Source organism: Nicotiana tabacum, chromosome 6 (genome assembly GCF_000715075.1).
Source record: "Nicotiana tabacum cultivar K326 chromosome 6, ASM71507v2, whole genome shotgun sequence".
Lineage (NCBI taxonomy): Eukaryota > Viridiplantae > Streptophyta > Magnoliopsida > Solanales > Solanaceae > Nicotiana > Nicotiana tabacum.
The window spans coordinates 216,183,952-216,196,241 of record NC_134085.1 but is presented as its reverse complement, the minus strand read 5'-3'; the positions used below and the strand labels follow the sequence as shown (position 1 = coordinate 216,196,241).

Sequence of the window (12,290 nt, the reverse complement as noted above, 5' to 3'; positions counted from 1 at the left end):
GGTATCTACTGGTTTCTGGAAAGAGGCAAACTGAGTACAGAAAAAAGATTGCCAGTTTTAACAAAATAATACAAGTTTTGCAGTTGATATTTCTTAAACGAGTGTGACAGTTCAGAATCGATATTTCCTATAGGCATGCTTTCTAGCATTGTTAATTTTAAACACTTTTTACAGGCGTAGCAAGAGTGCAGAAATCCTACGAGCATGATATCTAGGATGCAATTGATTTTTATTTGACCTATAACTGTTTGCCTAATGATAGATGCGAAAATGCAGAATCTTAAAGACATGCTCTCTACATGCAGAATTCTTATGAGCAGGATATCTATATGATATACAGAGTTCTTATAAGCATGGTTTCTACATATGACAGTGCAGAATTCCTATGAGCATGATTTCTATATATGAAAGTGCAAGATTCCTATGAGCATGATTTCTATATATGAAAGTGCAGATTCCTATGAGCATGATTTCTATTTATGAAAGTGCAGAGATTCCTATGAGCATAATTTCTATATATGAAAGTGCAGAGATTCTTATGAGCATGATTTCTATATATGAAAGTGCAGAAATCTCTATGAGCATGATTTCTATATATGAAAGTGTAGAGATTCCTATGAGCATGATTTCTATATATGAAAGTGCATAAATCTCTATGAGCATGATTTCTATATATGAAAGTGCAGAGATTCCTATGAGCATGATTTCTATATATGAAAGCGCAGAAATCTTATGAACATGATTTCTATATGATATGCGGAATACATGGTTTCTATATGTGAAAGTGCAGAGATTCAGAAGCAAACCCTATAGGCAGGATGTCTACCCTTATGCATACATAAAGTAACCCCCTCCCTTTTCTTTACTAAAGCCCCCATAAGTTTTACAAATTATTACAGACCGAATGAATCAAACTGGAAATAAAATTACATTAGAAATTTAAGCTCCATCTAAGGAGCCTAATTCAGAATTAATATCTAACAATATGAAATGAACCAAACTTCCGGGATCAAGATTTCCAAGACCTCTCGCTTATCTGGAGTGCATCAAACTTCCAAGGAGTTTCAAGAACCCCAGGCAATGCTTACACCCAGATATCATTATAGAACTGACTTAAGGTAGAGTGTAGAAGGGTCAACCCTCCAATGTCCAAGTTCAGAGGGAGCTCAAGGTCCCAAGGCAAGGCTCATTGAAAGGGGGACAGAACATAGAGTCTAGGAACAAGTGTAAGTGCAATAGAGGGAGTTAGGGGATGCCAAGGTAGGTTGTGGTCATTCCCAACACATGGAGTGTTGGCACACCCCTGACCAACCTATTAGCCAAACATTAGAGAGTCAGGGCCTATTGAAGGTCAAGTCATGACCTGGGCAGTAATTAGAATACTGTCAGGCTTAGGCTTTTACTCAGCACATATAAAGGGAATGGGGATGGGAAATTGAAAGAGCTTGAAATATAGGGTCCAGTTTATATCCACGGCAATAACTTATATATACTAACATGTTTAAAACTATAGCTCAAACACATAGAGGGGTATGAGAATGGGATTCATTGCAAGAAGTGAACAAGTCATAAGCACATTGCACAAAAGTTAAATCCTACAAACATTTAAAGTAAGCATAGACATGAGAGCTGGTAAGTAAACACATTGGAGTTGGTGCTGAAATTAGAACTAGGACATACCAGTTTCAGAAAGAAACAAGCAGAAGAAAGCAGGGGTCGTGCAAGTAAACCACAGTACAAGAGAGAATACTTTTGTGTATGAGTGTGAGTTCAGAATACTCGAGTGTTGGTGGTGTCTTGTGTTAATGAAAAAACAGGTATTTATAGGGTGAGAAACAGGCAGAAAATAAGGTAAGGACTGTAATTCAGACATAATTAAGGAATATGTGTTCATTAAAATCAAATTGGTATCAAAGACTTCCTTTAATTAAGGAATTAAATCAAACGGTAGAATGCAAGTGTAAAATAAGGAAAGAAATTACGTAGGGGCTGAACATGTCAAATAAGGAAAATATTTTCAACACAGTACGAGTACACGACAAGTAATAGAGGTTAGGTTCATTAGGCCTTAATTAAGGAACGGTCTGTAATAATCACATACTAGTGTAATTAAGGTAATGAGATCAAATCAACTTAAGTAGAAAGGTAGGGTCGAAAGTTCAAAGGAAAGTGTTTCAACCAGTCCAAGAAACAAGGAAAATCAATACAATAAGGGAAGAATCAATTACAAGAGTGCAATCAGAATTACACGAAGAGATTTGAAATTAGTCCACAATCAAAGATTATTTTGAAAGAGAAATTTAACCTATAAAGAGTGCATAAACATTAAGCATGCGAGGCTAAACCATGGTAAAGAGAAACAGTACCAAAACTACGCAGCTGGTAGATAACGAAACATGATAGTCATATAGGTTGATTCAGTAATATGGAGAAGGGGGAGCAGAAGCATGCTAAAAGTAAAGCAAACGACCCTTCTAGAGGAGATAGCTTAGTTCAAAGATTGCAAGAAACCAAATCACATAAGAAACAACAGTTAAAACAAGAAGGACCTTGAATCCAATTAAACAACTTCAAGTAGACGAAACAATTTTTCATAGAGCCAAATGGGTCCGAAAGAATTAGGGCTTCGAGATCAAACCAATTCAGAGATGAGAACCAGACAAAACACATAGCAGATAACCTCAGAAGAAATATTCAGAAACCTCAAAGGAAACCAAGATTCCTGACATGCAAGTTCTAGGATGTCTTAAAGGGTCACAGTAGAAGGAAAGCACATAAATCACAATAGAAGTACAACATAAGAAATACGGCAAAGAATAACATAAGAAACACGACAGAACATGTTAAAAGAAATCATAAAAACTTTGAAATAATTTAACAAACCCTAAATCGGAAAAGATAAAGATTTTGATAACAAAGTTTTGAAGGAAATCTCGGAAAAAACGCTCAAAAGTTCAGGCAGAACACAGATCTACAACGTATCTGAAGAATTAGAAGAACCTCGAAAGTTATAGGGTTTCAGAAGAACCCTAAATAGCGAGAAAGACTTGGAAAATCACGATCTAAGCAGGAAACGTTCGAAACCAAGCTTAAACAGCCATGGTTGGCCGGAGCAAGGTCGGAGTCGAGCCAAAGGACTCGGATCAAACAGTGTCTGGGCCAAGCCTCTTCAAGGTTTGGTCTGGAAATCAGGATAGACGAGCACGTAGGAGTCTCAGGAGGCTGGTACAAGCCTTTAATGGCTTTGGAGGCCATAGATTCCGGTGGATCTCCGGTCTAAGGCGGCTAGGGTTTGAGAACCCTCGAGAGAGTTTGAGAGAGTGGAGGGTTTCAGATGCGGCGGTTGGTGAGAAATGAGGTAGGGTAAAAGGGTCGTTTGAATTAAAAAAGGAAGTGGATGAGGGGAGATCAATGACTTGGATTAAATGGGTTAAATGGGGACTGGGTTTAAGTATGATAGGAAAGGGTATTGGTCGGGTTATTGGGTCATTCAGTTGGGTGGAATTGGGGTTTGATTTTGGGCTAAAATTGAAATGTTAATGGGTTGTTTGTTAAATAGTCAATTTCTCCCCTTTTAATTTAATTAAAATAGTTTAAAAAGTTTTAAAGACCAATTAAAGCACTAAATTGATTAATAACATATAAATGTTAATTAAAAAATACTGGGAGCGATTTTGTAATTATAAAAATACTATTAATCAGAAGATAGGCTATAATTGCAATTATAGCAGTTTAGCTTTTAAAAATACCAAATGAATTATTTAAAATATGCAAAAATCCCCTTACTTATACCTTGGTGTAAATATGAGAGTAAAAATAAATTATTCACCAAGAATGATAGTCTGAAAATAATTACTGAATTTTGTAGTATTAAAATAGACAATAAATTGGTTTTAAAAGTCTTTAAAATTTTGGAAAAATACCAAAACATTTGGGTATGCTCATATATGCGTGTATATGTTATTTTTGAAGCATTTTGAGTATAAAAATATCTAGGAAAAAATTGGGTATCAACAGCTGCCCCTTTTTACCCAGGAAGGATGAAAGAGTTGTCGGGTAAAGATATGATGACCAATTTTGACCAAGAGAAACGACTTGCAAAATAAGGTCATCTTCTTTAACTCTTTCTAGGCTCCCCTTTAAAGCATTATAACTTCTGAATACTGAGTACACTCCATTATCAGCCAATTGATACACTCATCAGTGATACCAGTTCATCATTTGTGTTTTCAAAGAATTCAACTTCTTCTAATACCAGCTACAGTCTGTTGGTGGCCTGTGCTCCCATATATTGCCTTTGTCTTTCATATAAACTCCATGTACCCATTTTACCCATAACATGCCTTGTTTATCAGCTAACTACCATAACAATTTTCCTACTAATGCAATGTTTCACTCCCTACAACTCTTTATGTTAAAGCCACCATACTTTTTTAGATTACAGACTTTCTCCCGGGATACCAGAGCTAACTTCCTCTTCTCCTTATAGCTCCCCCATAGGTAGACCTTGCATTTCCTATCTACCTCTTTGAGCACACTTTAGGGTAATATAAACACATCACACCAAAAATTTTATATTGAAAATAGCACTGTATTGATTATTTGTAATCTACCAGCATATAACAACTGTTTGGAGTATGCATTTTTTATCATGTGAGTGATTTTACCCTCCAACTGATGACATTCCATCTTGCTCCATTTTTTTGAAGATAGTGGAAATCCTAGAAGTTTGATCTTAACAATAAATGTTGTGGTGGTTTGATAAGCACTCTTCCATTCTTAATCACAAGTTTCGAGGTTGAACGTAAGTATGAATTCGCTTTGTTAAGGAGCATGGGACTTTTATGGCAAATTCAAATTAGCAGACCTAAAAGCATAGATTGGACACCGAATAAAACTGAATATAAATGCAAATGCTCCTAATGGGCCAATTAGGTTGAAAGACTATATAGTATCTAGAGAAGTGCAATAGTAGTCACTTTTAAGCTCGCTATTTAAAATATATCCACAATTTACAATGTATTTAATATTAGCCAATTCATCAAAAATTGAGGACTAAGTACCTGAATTTTGAAATTCAAAACTTTATATCCTGAATTTTTGAGCTGCTAATTTGAAATTCAGGACTAAGTGTCTTAAATTTCTGAATTACTAATTTAAAATTCAGGACATGAGATTTCAACTTCTGGACATAATTGTTTGAACTTTAGGATGCCATCAAATTTGAACTTTGAGGTTTAAACTCTTGGACACCGTGTCCTGAAGTTTGAGATAAATTGGCTAATTGCTAAATATATTATACGCTATGGATATATTTTAAACAACGTGCTTAAAAGTGGCTACCTGGCATCATTTCCGTGGAAAATTCAGAAATAGCCAGATTTACAACTAGTCGTTCAAAAATAGCCCAATTTCAAAAGTAATCAAAATTTAGCCATTTTTTATGTAAAGATATATGTGAGCGAAAATACTGTTCAAAACCCGAAAAATGCTCCAGTATATTATGCTGGAGTTCCAGCATAACTATACTTGAACTCCAGCATATTATACTAGAGTTCCAACATAAGTACACTAGAACTCCAGCATAATATATTGGAATTCCAACAAGTATACTGGTCCAGCATAATATACTGGAGTTTGGAGCACCGGTGCTCCAGTCTTTAGTATATTATACTGGAGCCAGCAAAGTATACCGGTCCAACATAATATGTTGGAGTTCATACACAGGTGCACCGAACTCTAGTATATTATGCTGGACGGTCTCTATTACAACAAAATAGTTGCTATTTTTTATTGACTTGGTAAGCGCGAACTATTTTTGAATGAGGAGTCCGAAAATTGACTATAACGTGCTATTTTTACATCATTTCCACATATTTCAAACTAAGAGGCCTAAAACGAATAAATTGACGTCAATGGCCCAATTTGGATCTATTCGGCCAGAACTTGCTTTGGTACTTATCAGCTTCCATCATCTTTTTCCTGTGACGAATTCATGTAAGGTTCAAAAAACTGTCAACTTCCACTTTTGCCTTTCTCTGTGAACTTTTACCAGTTAATATACATTACTACCCCCCCCCCCCCCCCATTTGGTGTCTTGATTATTCAAAGAGTTGATTTGAGTGGTAAGTTAGGTGGATTTATAGTTGAGTTTCTATTGTATGAAACCTGTTTGATAAAATGGCTAATAGATCTTGTGGGGTTTATTCAATGTTAAAGGTCACAATTTGAGCTTGAAAACGTGTGTGTACTACTATTTAGTTAGTCATGTGATTTTATTTGTGCCAATTTTGCACTTGAGAAATATATTGTTGCTCACATTTATATATACAGAAATTAGTTGCATTCAAAAGGCGTTGCTCTTACAATTTTTTAGGGTGTCAAGTTTATAAGGCTTTGGAAGAGAATAAATGTTAGGAGGGGATAAGAAGGAATTTTAATTTACTTTATTTCCCATAAAATAGCAGCTGAATAGACGATGACGACAACAACAACAACAAAAAACCCAATGTAATCCCACTAGTGGGGTTTGAGGAGGCTAGTGTGTACGCAGACCTTACCTCCACCTTGAAGGTAGTGAGATTGTTTCCGATAGACCCTCGGCTCACGAAGGATGAGACGAAAGCAAGCAGCTGAATAGAAAATTTCTCATTTACGTTTGAGAACTGAATTCCACTAAGCATAGCTAGTCCCGTTTCCAGATAAATGAGGGCTGCGCGTAGAAGTAGTTCTGTAGTGCTGCAATCTGAAATTTTTCTCGTTTCCCATTCATCCTAAGTTAGATTATTTAGTGAAGTGCTTATAAAAAGAAAGCGAAATTATCTTTTGCCTATATAGAGATCTTTCACAAATTGTTATGTTCGACCCTGAATTTAAATTATTCTCAAGTGTAAGCTAACTCTAACATTTAGTAAACATGATTTAATTGCAGAACATGTGCTTGGTGAAAAGTCCTTCCAAACAAACATATGTGATTACTCAAAACTCATTGATGAAGTGATATTTTTTTGTTACTTCAGTTGGTTCATATCTTTCTATTGAGACCAATGAAGGCCAAAGAAATAATAGCTCCTATTAACAAGGGAATTGATTCCAGATTGTGCATTTAATTTGAATGATCTGATGTTTTTTGACTGAACATTGTCCTGCTATGTGCATAGTGTGGTTCATTATCTCATCATACTAGTGTGAAATTTATTGTGCTTTTCTCTTCATAGATGAACTGATATAGTGTAGCTGGACTTGTTGATTGAGAGACCTTTTGTAAGCTGAAAAAATGGTGGGCTGGCAACGGCATCTTCAGTGCATGCTTCATCAAGCTGGGAAGAGATGTCAACAAAGTCGAACTGTTCCTTTGAATTCATTTTATCACTCAAAGTCATCTCTAGTACTTGGTAATGGTTGTTTTTCTGTTTATGCTTGATGAATTGATTTTGCTGCAATGTGACCTGTCAATAGAAGCACGCCAAGTTAGGGTTCAGGGTTGTGTTCACTGTCTTCCTTCAGTTGCTTTTCCTTTTTTATTTCTCAAGTCATATATCAACTTTTGATGGTTGAACAACATGTAATTTCTAGGTGAGGCACCTTACTTACCAAGCTTGCGGAATACAGTTTCATCTGGCATCTCAAGGCCGTTATACCAGTATCTACAGCATTTGGTAATGTTACAAAATCATTTATTTCATATACGTATGTGCCCTTGTATAGTGAATTGAGGTGGCATTGTGGCCGTGAATCTTTATTCCACCATTTTTTGTTTTTCTTTAATAAACTTTTGTTGTTTTGATTTCTCATAGTCGAAACAACATATCGTGTTGTGTACTATCTATTTTACAAAACATTCTATTTGTAGTGTTACAGGTGCTTGCCTAAGCCGTAACTGAGTGAGCCTGTTTATTTAAAATATAGCACCTTCACAGGTTCTGTCTATTTATATATCATGTTTTAGTTCTATATAAACTCGTTTTCTAATCCTTTATGGTCGTGCAATCAACTATTTCCCAGTTGGTATATTTATAAACCCATATGTACATAAAATTCCTATAATATACATGACGATACTTATATTACAGGTTTTCTATTAGGAATTAAAATATCCATTTCATCATTTTTTAAGTTTTCTCATATTTACAAAAGCCATTTCCAAGAATGTGTAGCCAGTTTGACAGCTATCCTTCACTTCAAATATGCAAGTTTAGATGGCTATAGTTTTTGATTCTTTGTTATCTTGAATTACAATATATTCACTGCTTCTCTGCATGCTGTATTTGTAGAACATTTTTCCTATTCAAATTAGTTTAATTGTTTCATAGTTCTAAATGTTGTTATTTTTCCTTCTTTTCCTATTTTTTTTCCTGATTAGGGGATCTCTAGTTCAAGGACCTAACATGCAGACTCAACCACACCAATTTCTTCTCCATTAACACCGCTTCTAACATCAAATACTGGAAATAAAGAAGCTGAGAAAGCAACTTCTAAACCTTCAACAGTTCAAGCAGTTTTGAAGGGGATAAAACAGGTATGCAATTCTGCTAATGTGTGAGGTAAATTAGATATGGTGAATATCTAATTTACCTCACACATTAGCAGAATTGCATGATGAGTTACGATATGGTGAGTAAATGTGGTTGCAGAGAGTCTTGTCATTCTTATTAACTAATCTCCTGGTAAACTTTATTTTCTTTTTTGAAAGTAATCTCCCAGTTACTTGATTACATATTAAATCTGTCGGCCTCTATATTTTAAACTGGTACTTGATAAAGTCTTTTAGAATATTGCTCAAGCTTTTATGTAAATTAGGAGGCAAAGCCTGCTGATTTAGCAACATACAGGGAATACTACTTTATATCCTGCAGTATATGAGCACAAAGGAGAATGTTAGGATTTTAGAATGTCTTAGCACTTGTTCTGACTGGTTCTAGATTCAATAATTTTGGTATTGGGGGGGCAGTGTGATTAAAAATGTAAATATGAGATAATATTGAAAAATAGGGACTTTATATGAATACATATCTCTTTTGTTTCATGCTGTTTGTGTAAGCTGACTTTTGTCCCATTGGAATGCATGTGACAATTGGGACCTTCTTAGGCATTGTTCTGATGCAATTTATAACTTAGTGAAAGAATACTTTGCTCCAACAATGAACAGGTATTGTTGGGACCTGATTGTTTCATCGATCCCCATTTTTAAAGTATTGCTTAATCTCCTTTCTTGTTTCTTTTTTACTTGATGAGTTTCGATTCTCTTTCTTTTTTTTTTACTCCTTCGTTCTGTCAAAAATCTCTTTTCCACCCAAAAAAAGAGTGAGGAATCTTACCATGCTCTCCTTTGATTTCTATGACACATGTCCCTTTCAGAGCCCAAAGAAGATCAATTTGGTTGCAGCATTAGTTCGTGGGATGCCTGTGTTGATACCCAATTTTTCCCTAGATATTTTTATACTCAAAATGCTTCCAAAATAACATTTACACGCATATATGAGCATAACCAAATGTTTTGGTATTTTTCCAAATTTTTAAAGACTTTTAAAACCAATTTATTGTCTATTTTAATACTACAAAATTTAGTAATTATTTCCAGACTATCATTCTTGGTGAATAATTTATTTTTACTCTCATATTTACACCAAGGTATAATTAAGGGGATTTTTGCATATTTTAAATAATTCATTTGGTATTTTTAAAAGCTAAACTACTATAATTGCAATTATAGCCTATCTTCTGATTAATAGTATTTTTATAATTACAAAATCACTCCCAGTATTTTTTAATTAACATGTATATGTTATTAATCAATTTAGTGCTTTAATTGATCTTTAAAACTTTTTAAACTATTTTAATTAAATTAAAAGGGGAGAAATTAGCTATTTATTTAATATATAGCCAAATTGGCTTTCAATTTTAGCCCAAAATCAAACCCCAATTCCACCCAACTGAACGACCCAGTAACCCGACCCATACCCTTTCCTATCATACCCAAACTCGGTCCCTATTTAACCTATTTAATCCCAGCCGTTGATCTTTTAGATCAACGGCTCCCCTCATCCCCTTCCTTTTTTAATTCAAACGACCCCTTTACCCTACCTCATTTCTCACCAACCGCCGCCTCTGAAACCCTCCACTCTCTCAAACTCTCTCGAGGGTTCTCAAACCCTAGCCGCCTCAGACCGGAGATCCATCGGAATCTATGGCCTCCAAAGCTATTAAAGGCTTGTACTAGCCTCCTGAGACTCCTACGTGCTCGTCTATCCTGATTTCCAGACCAAACCTTGAAGAGGCTTGGCCCAGACACTGTTTGATCTGAGTCCTTTGGCTCGACTCTGACCTTGCTCCGGCCAACCATGACTGTTTAAGCTTGGTTTCGAACGTTTCTTGCTTAGATCGTGATTTTCCAAGCCTTTCTCGCTATTTAGGGTTATTCTGAAACCCTATAACTTTCGAGGTTCTTCTAATTCTTTAGATACGTTGTAGATCTGTGTTCTGCTTGAACTTTTGAGCGTTTTTTCCAAGATTTCCTTCAAAACTTCGTTATCAAAATCTTTATCTTTTCCGATTTAGGGTTTGTTAAATTATTTCAAAGTTTTTCTGATTTCTTTTAACTTGTTCTGTCGTGTTTCTTATGTTATTCTTTGCCGTATTTCTTATGTTGTACTTCTATTGTGATTTATGTGCTTTCCTTCTACTGTGACCCTTTAAGACATCCTAGAACTTGCATGTCAGGAATCTTGGTTTCCTTTGAGGTTTCTGAATATTTCTTCTGAGGTTATCTGCTATGTGTTTTGTCTGGTTCTCATCTCTGAATTGGTTTGATCTCGAAGCCCTAATTCTTTCGGACCCATTTGGCTCTATGAAAAATTGTTTCGTCTACTTGAAGTTGTTTAATTGGATTCAAGGTCCTTCTTGTTTTAACTGTTCTTTCTTATGTGATTTGGTTTCTTGCAATCTTTGAACTAAGCTATCTCATCTAGAAGGGTCGTTTGCTTGACTTTTAGCATGCTTCTGCTCCCCCTTCTCCCTATTACTGAATCAACCTATATGACTATCATGTTTCGTTATCTTCAGCTGCGTAGTTTTGGTACTGTTTCTCTTTACCATGGTTTAGCCTCGTATGCTTAATGTTTATGCACTCTTTATAGGTTAAATTTCCCTTTCAAAATAATCTTTGATTGTGGACTAATTTCTAATCTCTTCGTGTAATTCTGATTGCACTATTGTAATTTATTCTTCCCTTATTGTATTGATTTCCCTTGTTTCTTGGACTGGTTGAAACACTTTCCTTTGAACTTTCGACCCTACCTTTCTACTTAAGTTGATTTGATCTCATTACCTTAATTACACTAGTATGGGATTATTACAGACCGTTCCTTAATTAAGGCCTAATGAACCTAACCTCTATTACTTGTCGTGTACTCGTACTGTGTTGAAAATATTTTCCTTATTTGACATGTTCAGCCGCTACGTGATTTCTTTCCTTATTTTACACTTGCATGTTACCGTTTGATTTAATTCCTTAATTAAAGGAAGTCTTTGATACCAATTTGATTTTAATGAACACATATTCCTTAATTATGTCTGAATTACAGTCCTTACCTTATTTTCTGCCTGTTTCTCACCCTATAAATACCTGTTTTTTCATTAACACAAGACACCACCAACACTCGAGTTTTCTGAACTCACACTCACACACAAAAATATTCTCTCTTGTACTGTGGTTTACTTGCAAGACCCCTGCTTTCTTCTGCTTGTTTCTTTCTGAAACTGGTATGTCCTAGTTCTAATTTCAGCACCAACTCCAATGTTTTTACTTACCAGCTCTCATGTCTATGCTTACTTTAAATGTTTGTAGGATTTAACTTTTGTGCAATGTGCTTATGACTTGTTCACTTCTTGTAATGAATCCCATTCCCATACCCTCTATGTGTTTGAGCTATATTTTAAAACATGGCAGTATATATAAGTTATTGCCATGGATATAGCTTGAAAGAGCTATATTTCAAGCTCTTTCAATTTCCCATCCCCATTCCCTTTATATGTGCTGAGTAAAAGCCTAAGCCTGACAATATTCTAATTACTGCCCAGGTCATGGCTTGGCCTTCAATAGGCCCTAACTCTCCAATGTTTGGCTAATAGGCTGGTCAGGGGTGTGCCAACACTCCATGTGCCGGGCATGACCACAACCTACCTTGGCATCCCCTAACTCCCTCTATTGCACTTACACTTGTTCCGAGACTCTAAGTTCTGCCCCTTTCAATGAGCCTTGCCTTGGGACCTTGAGCTCCCTCTGAACTTGG

The 12,290-nt window shown here is 35.6% G+C and overlaps 1 long non-coding RNA gene across 1 annotated transcript; it reads left to right on the top strand.

Moving 5' to 3' along the window:
* The first annotated feature begins 5,848 nt into the window (after positions 1 to 5,848).
* Positions 5,849 to 9,406, top strand: LOC107768175 (uncharacterized). The gene is made up of 5 exons (XR_012710198.1): positions 5,849 to 5,997; positions 7,218 to 7,394; positions 7,576 to 7,658; positions 8,363 to 8,518; positions 9,358 to 9,406. It is a non-coding gene; the product is annotated as an uncharacterized LOC107768175 (long non-coding RNA).
* The last annotated feature ends 2,884 nt before the right edge of the window (positions 9,407 to 12,290 follow it).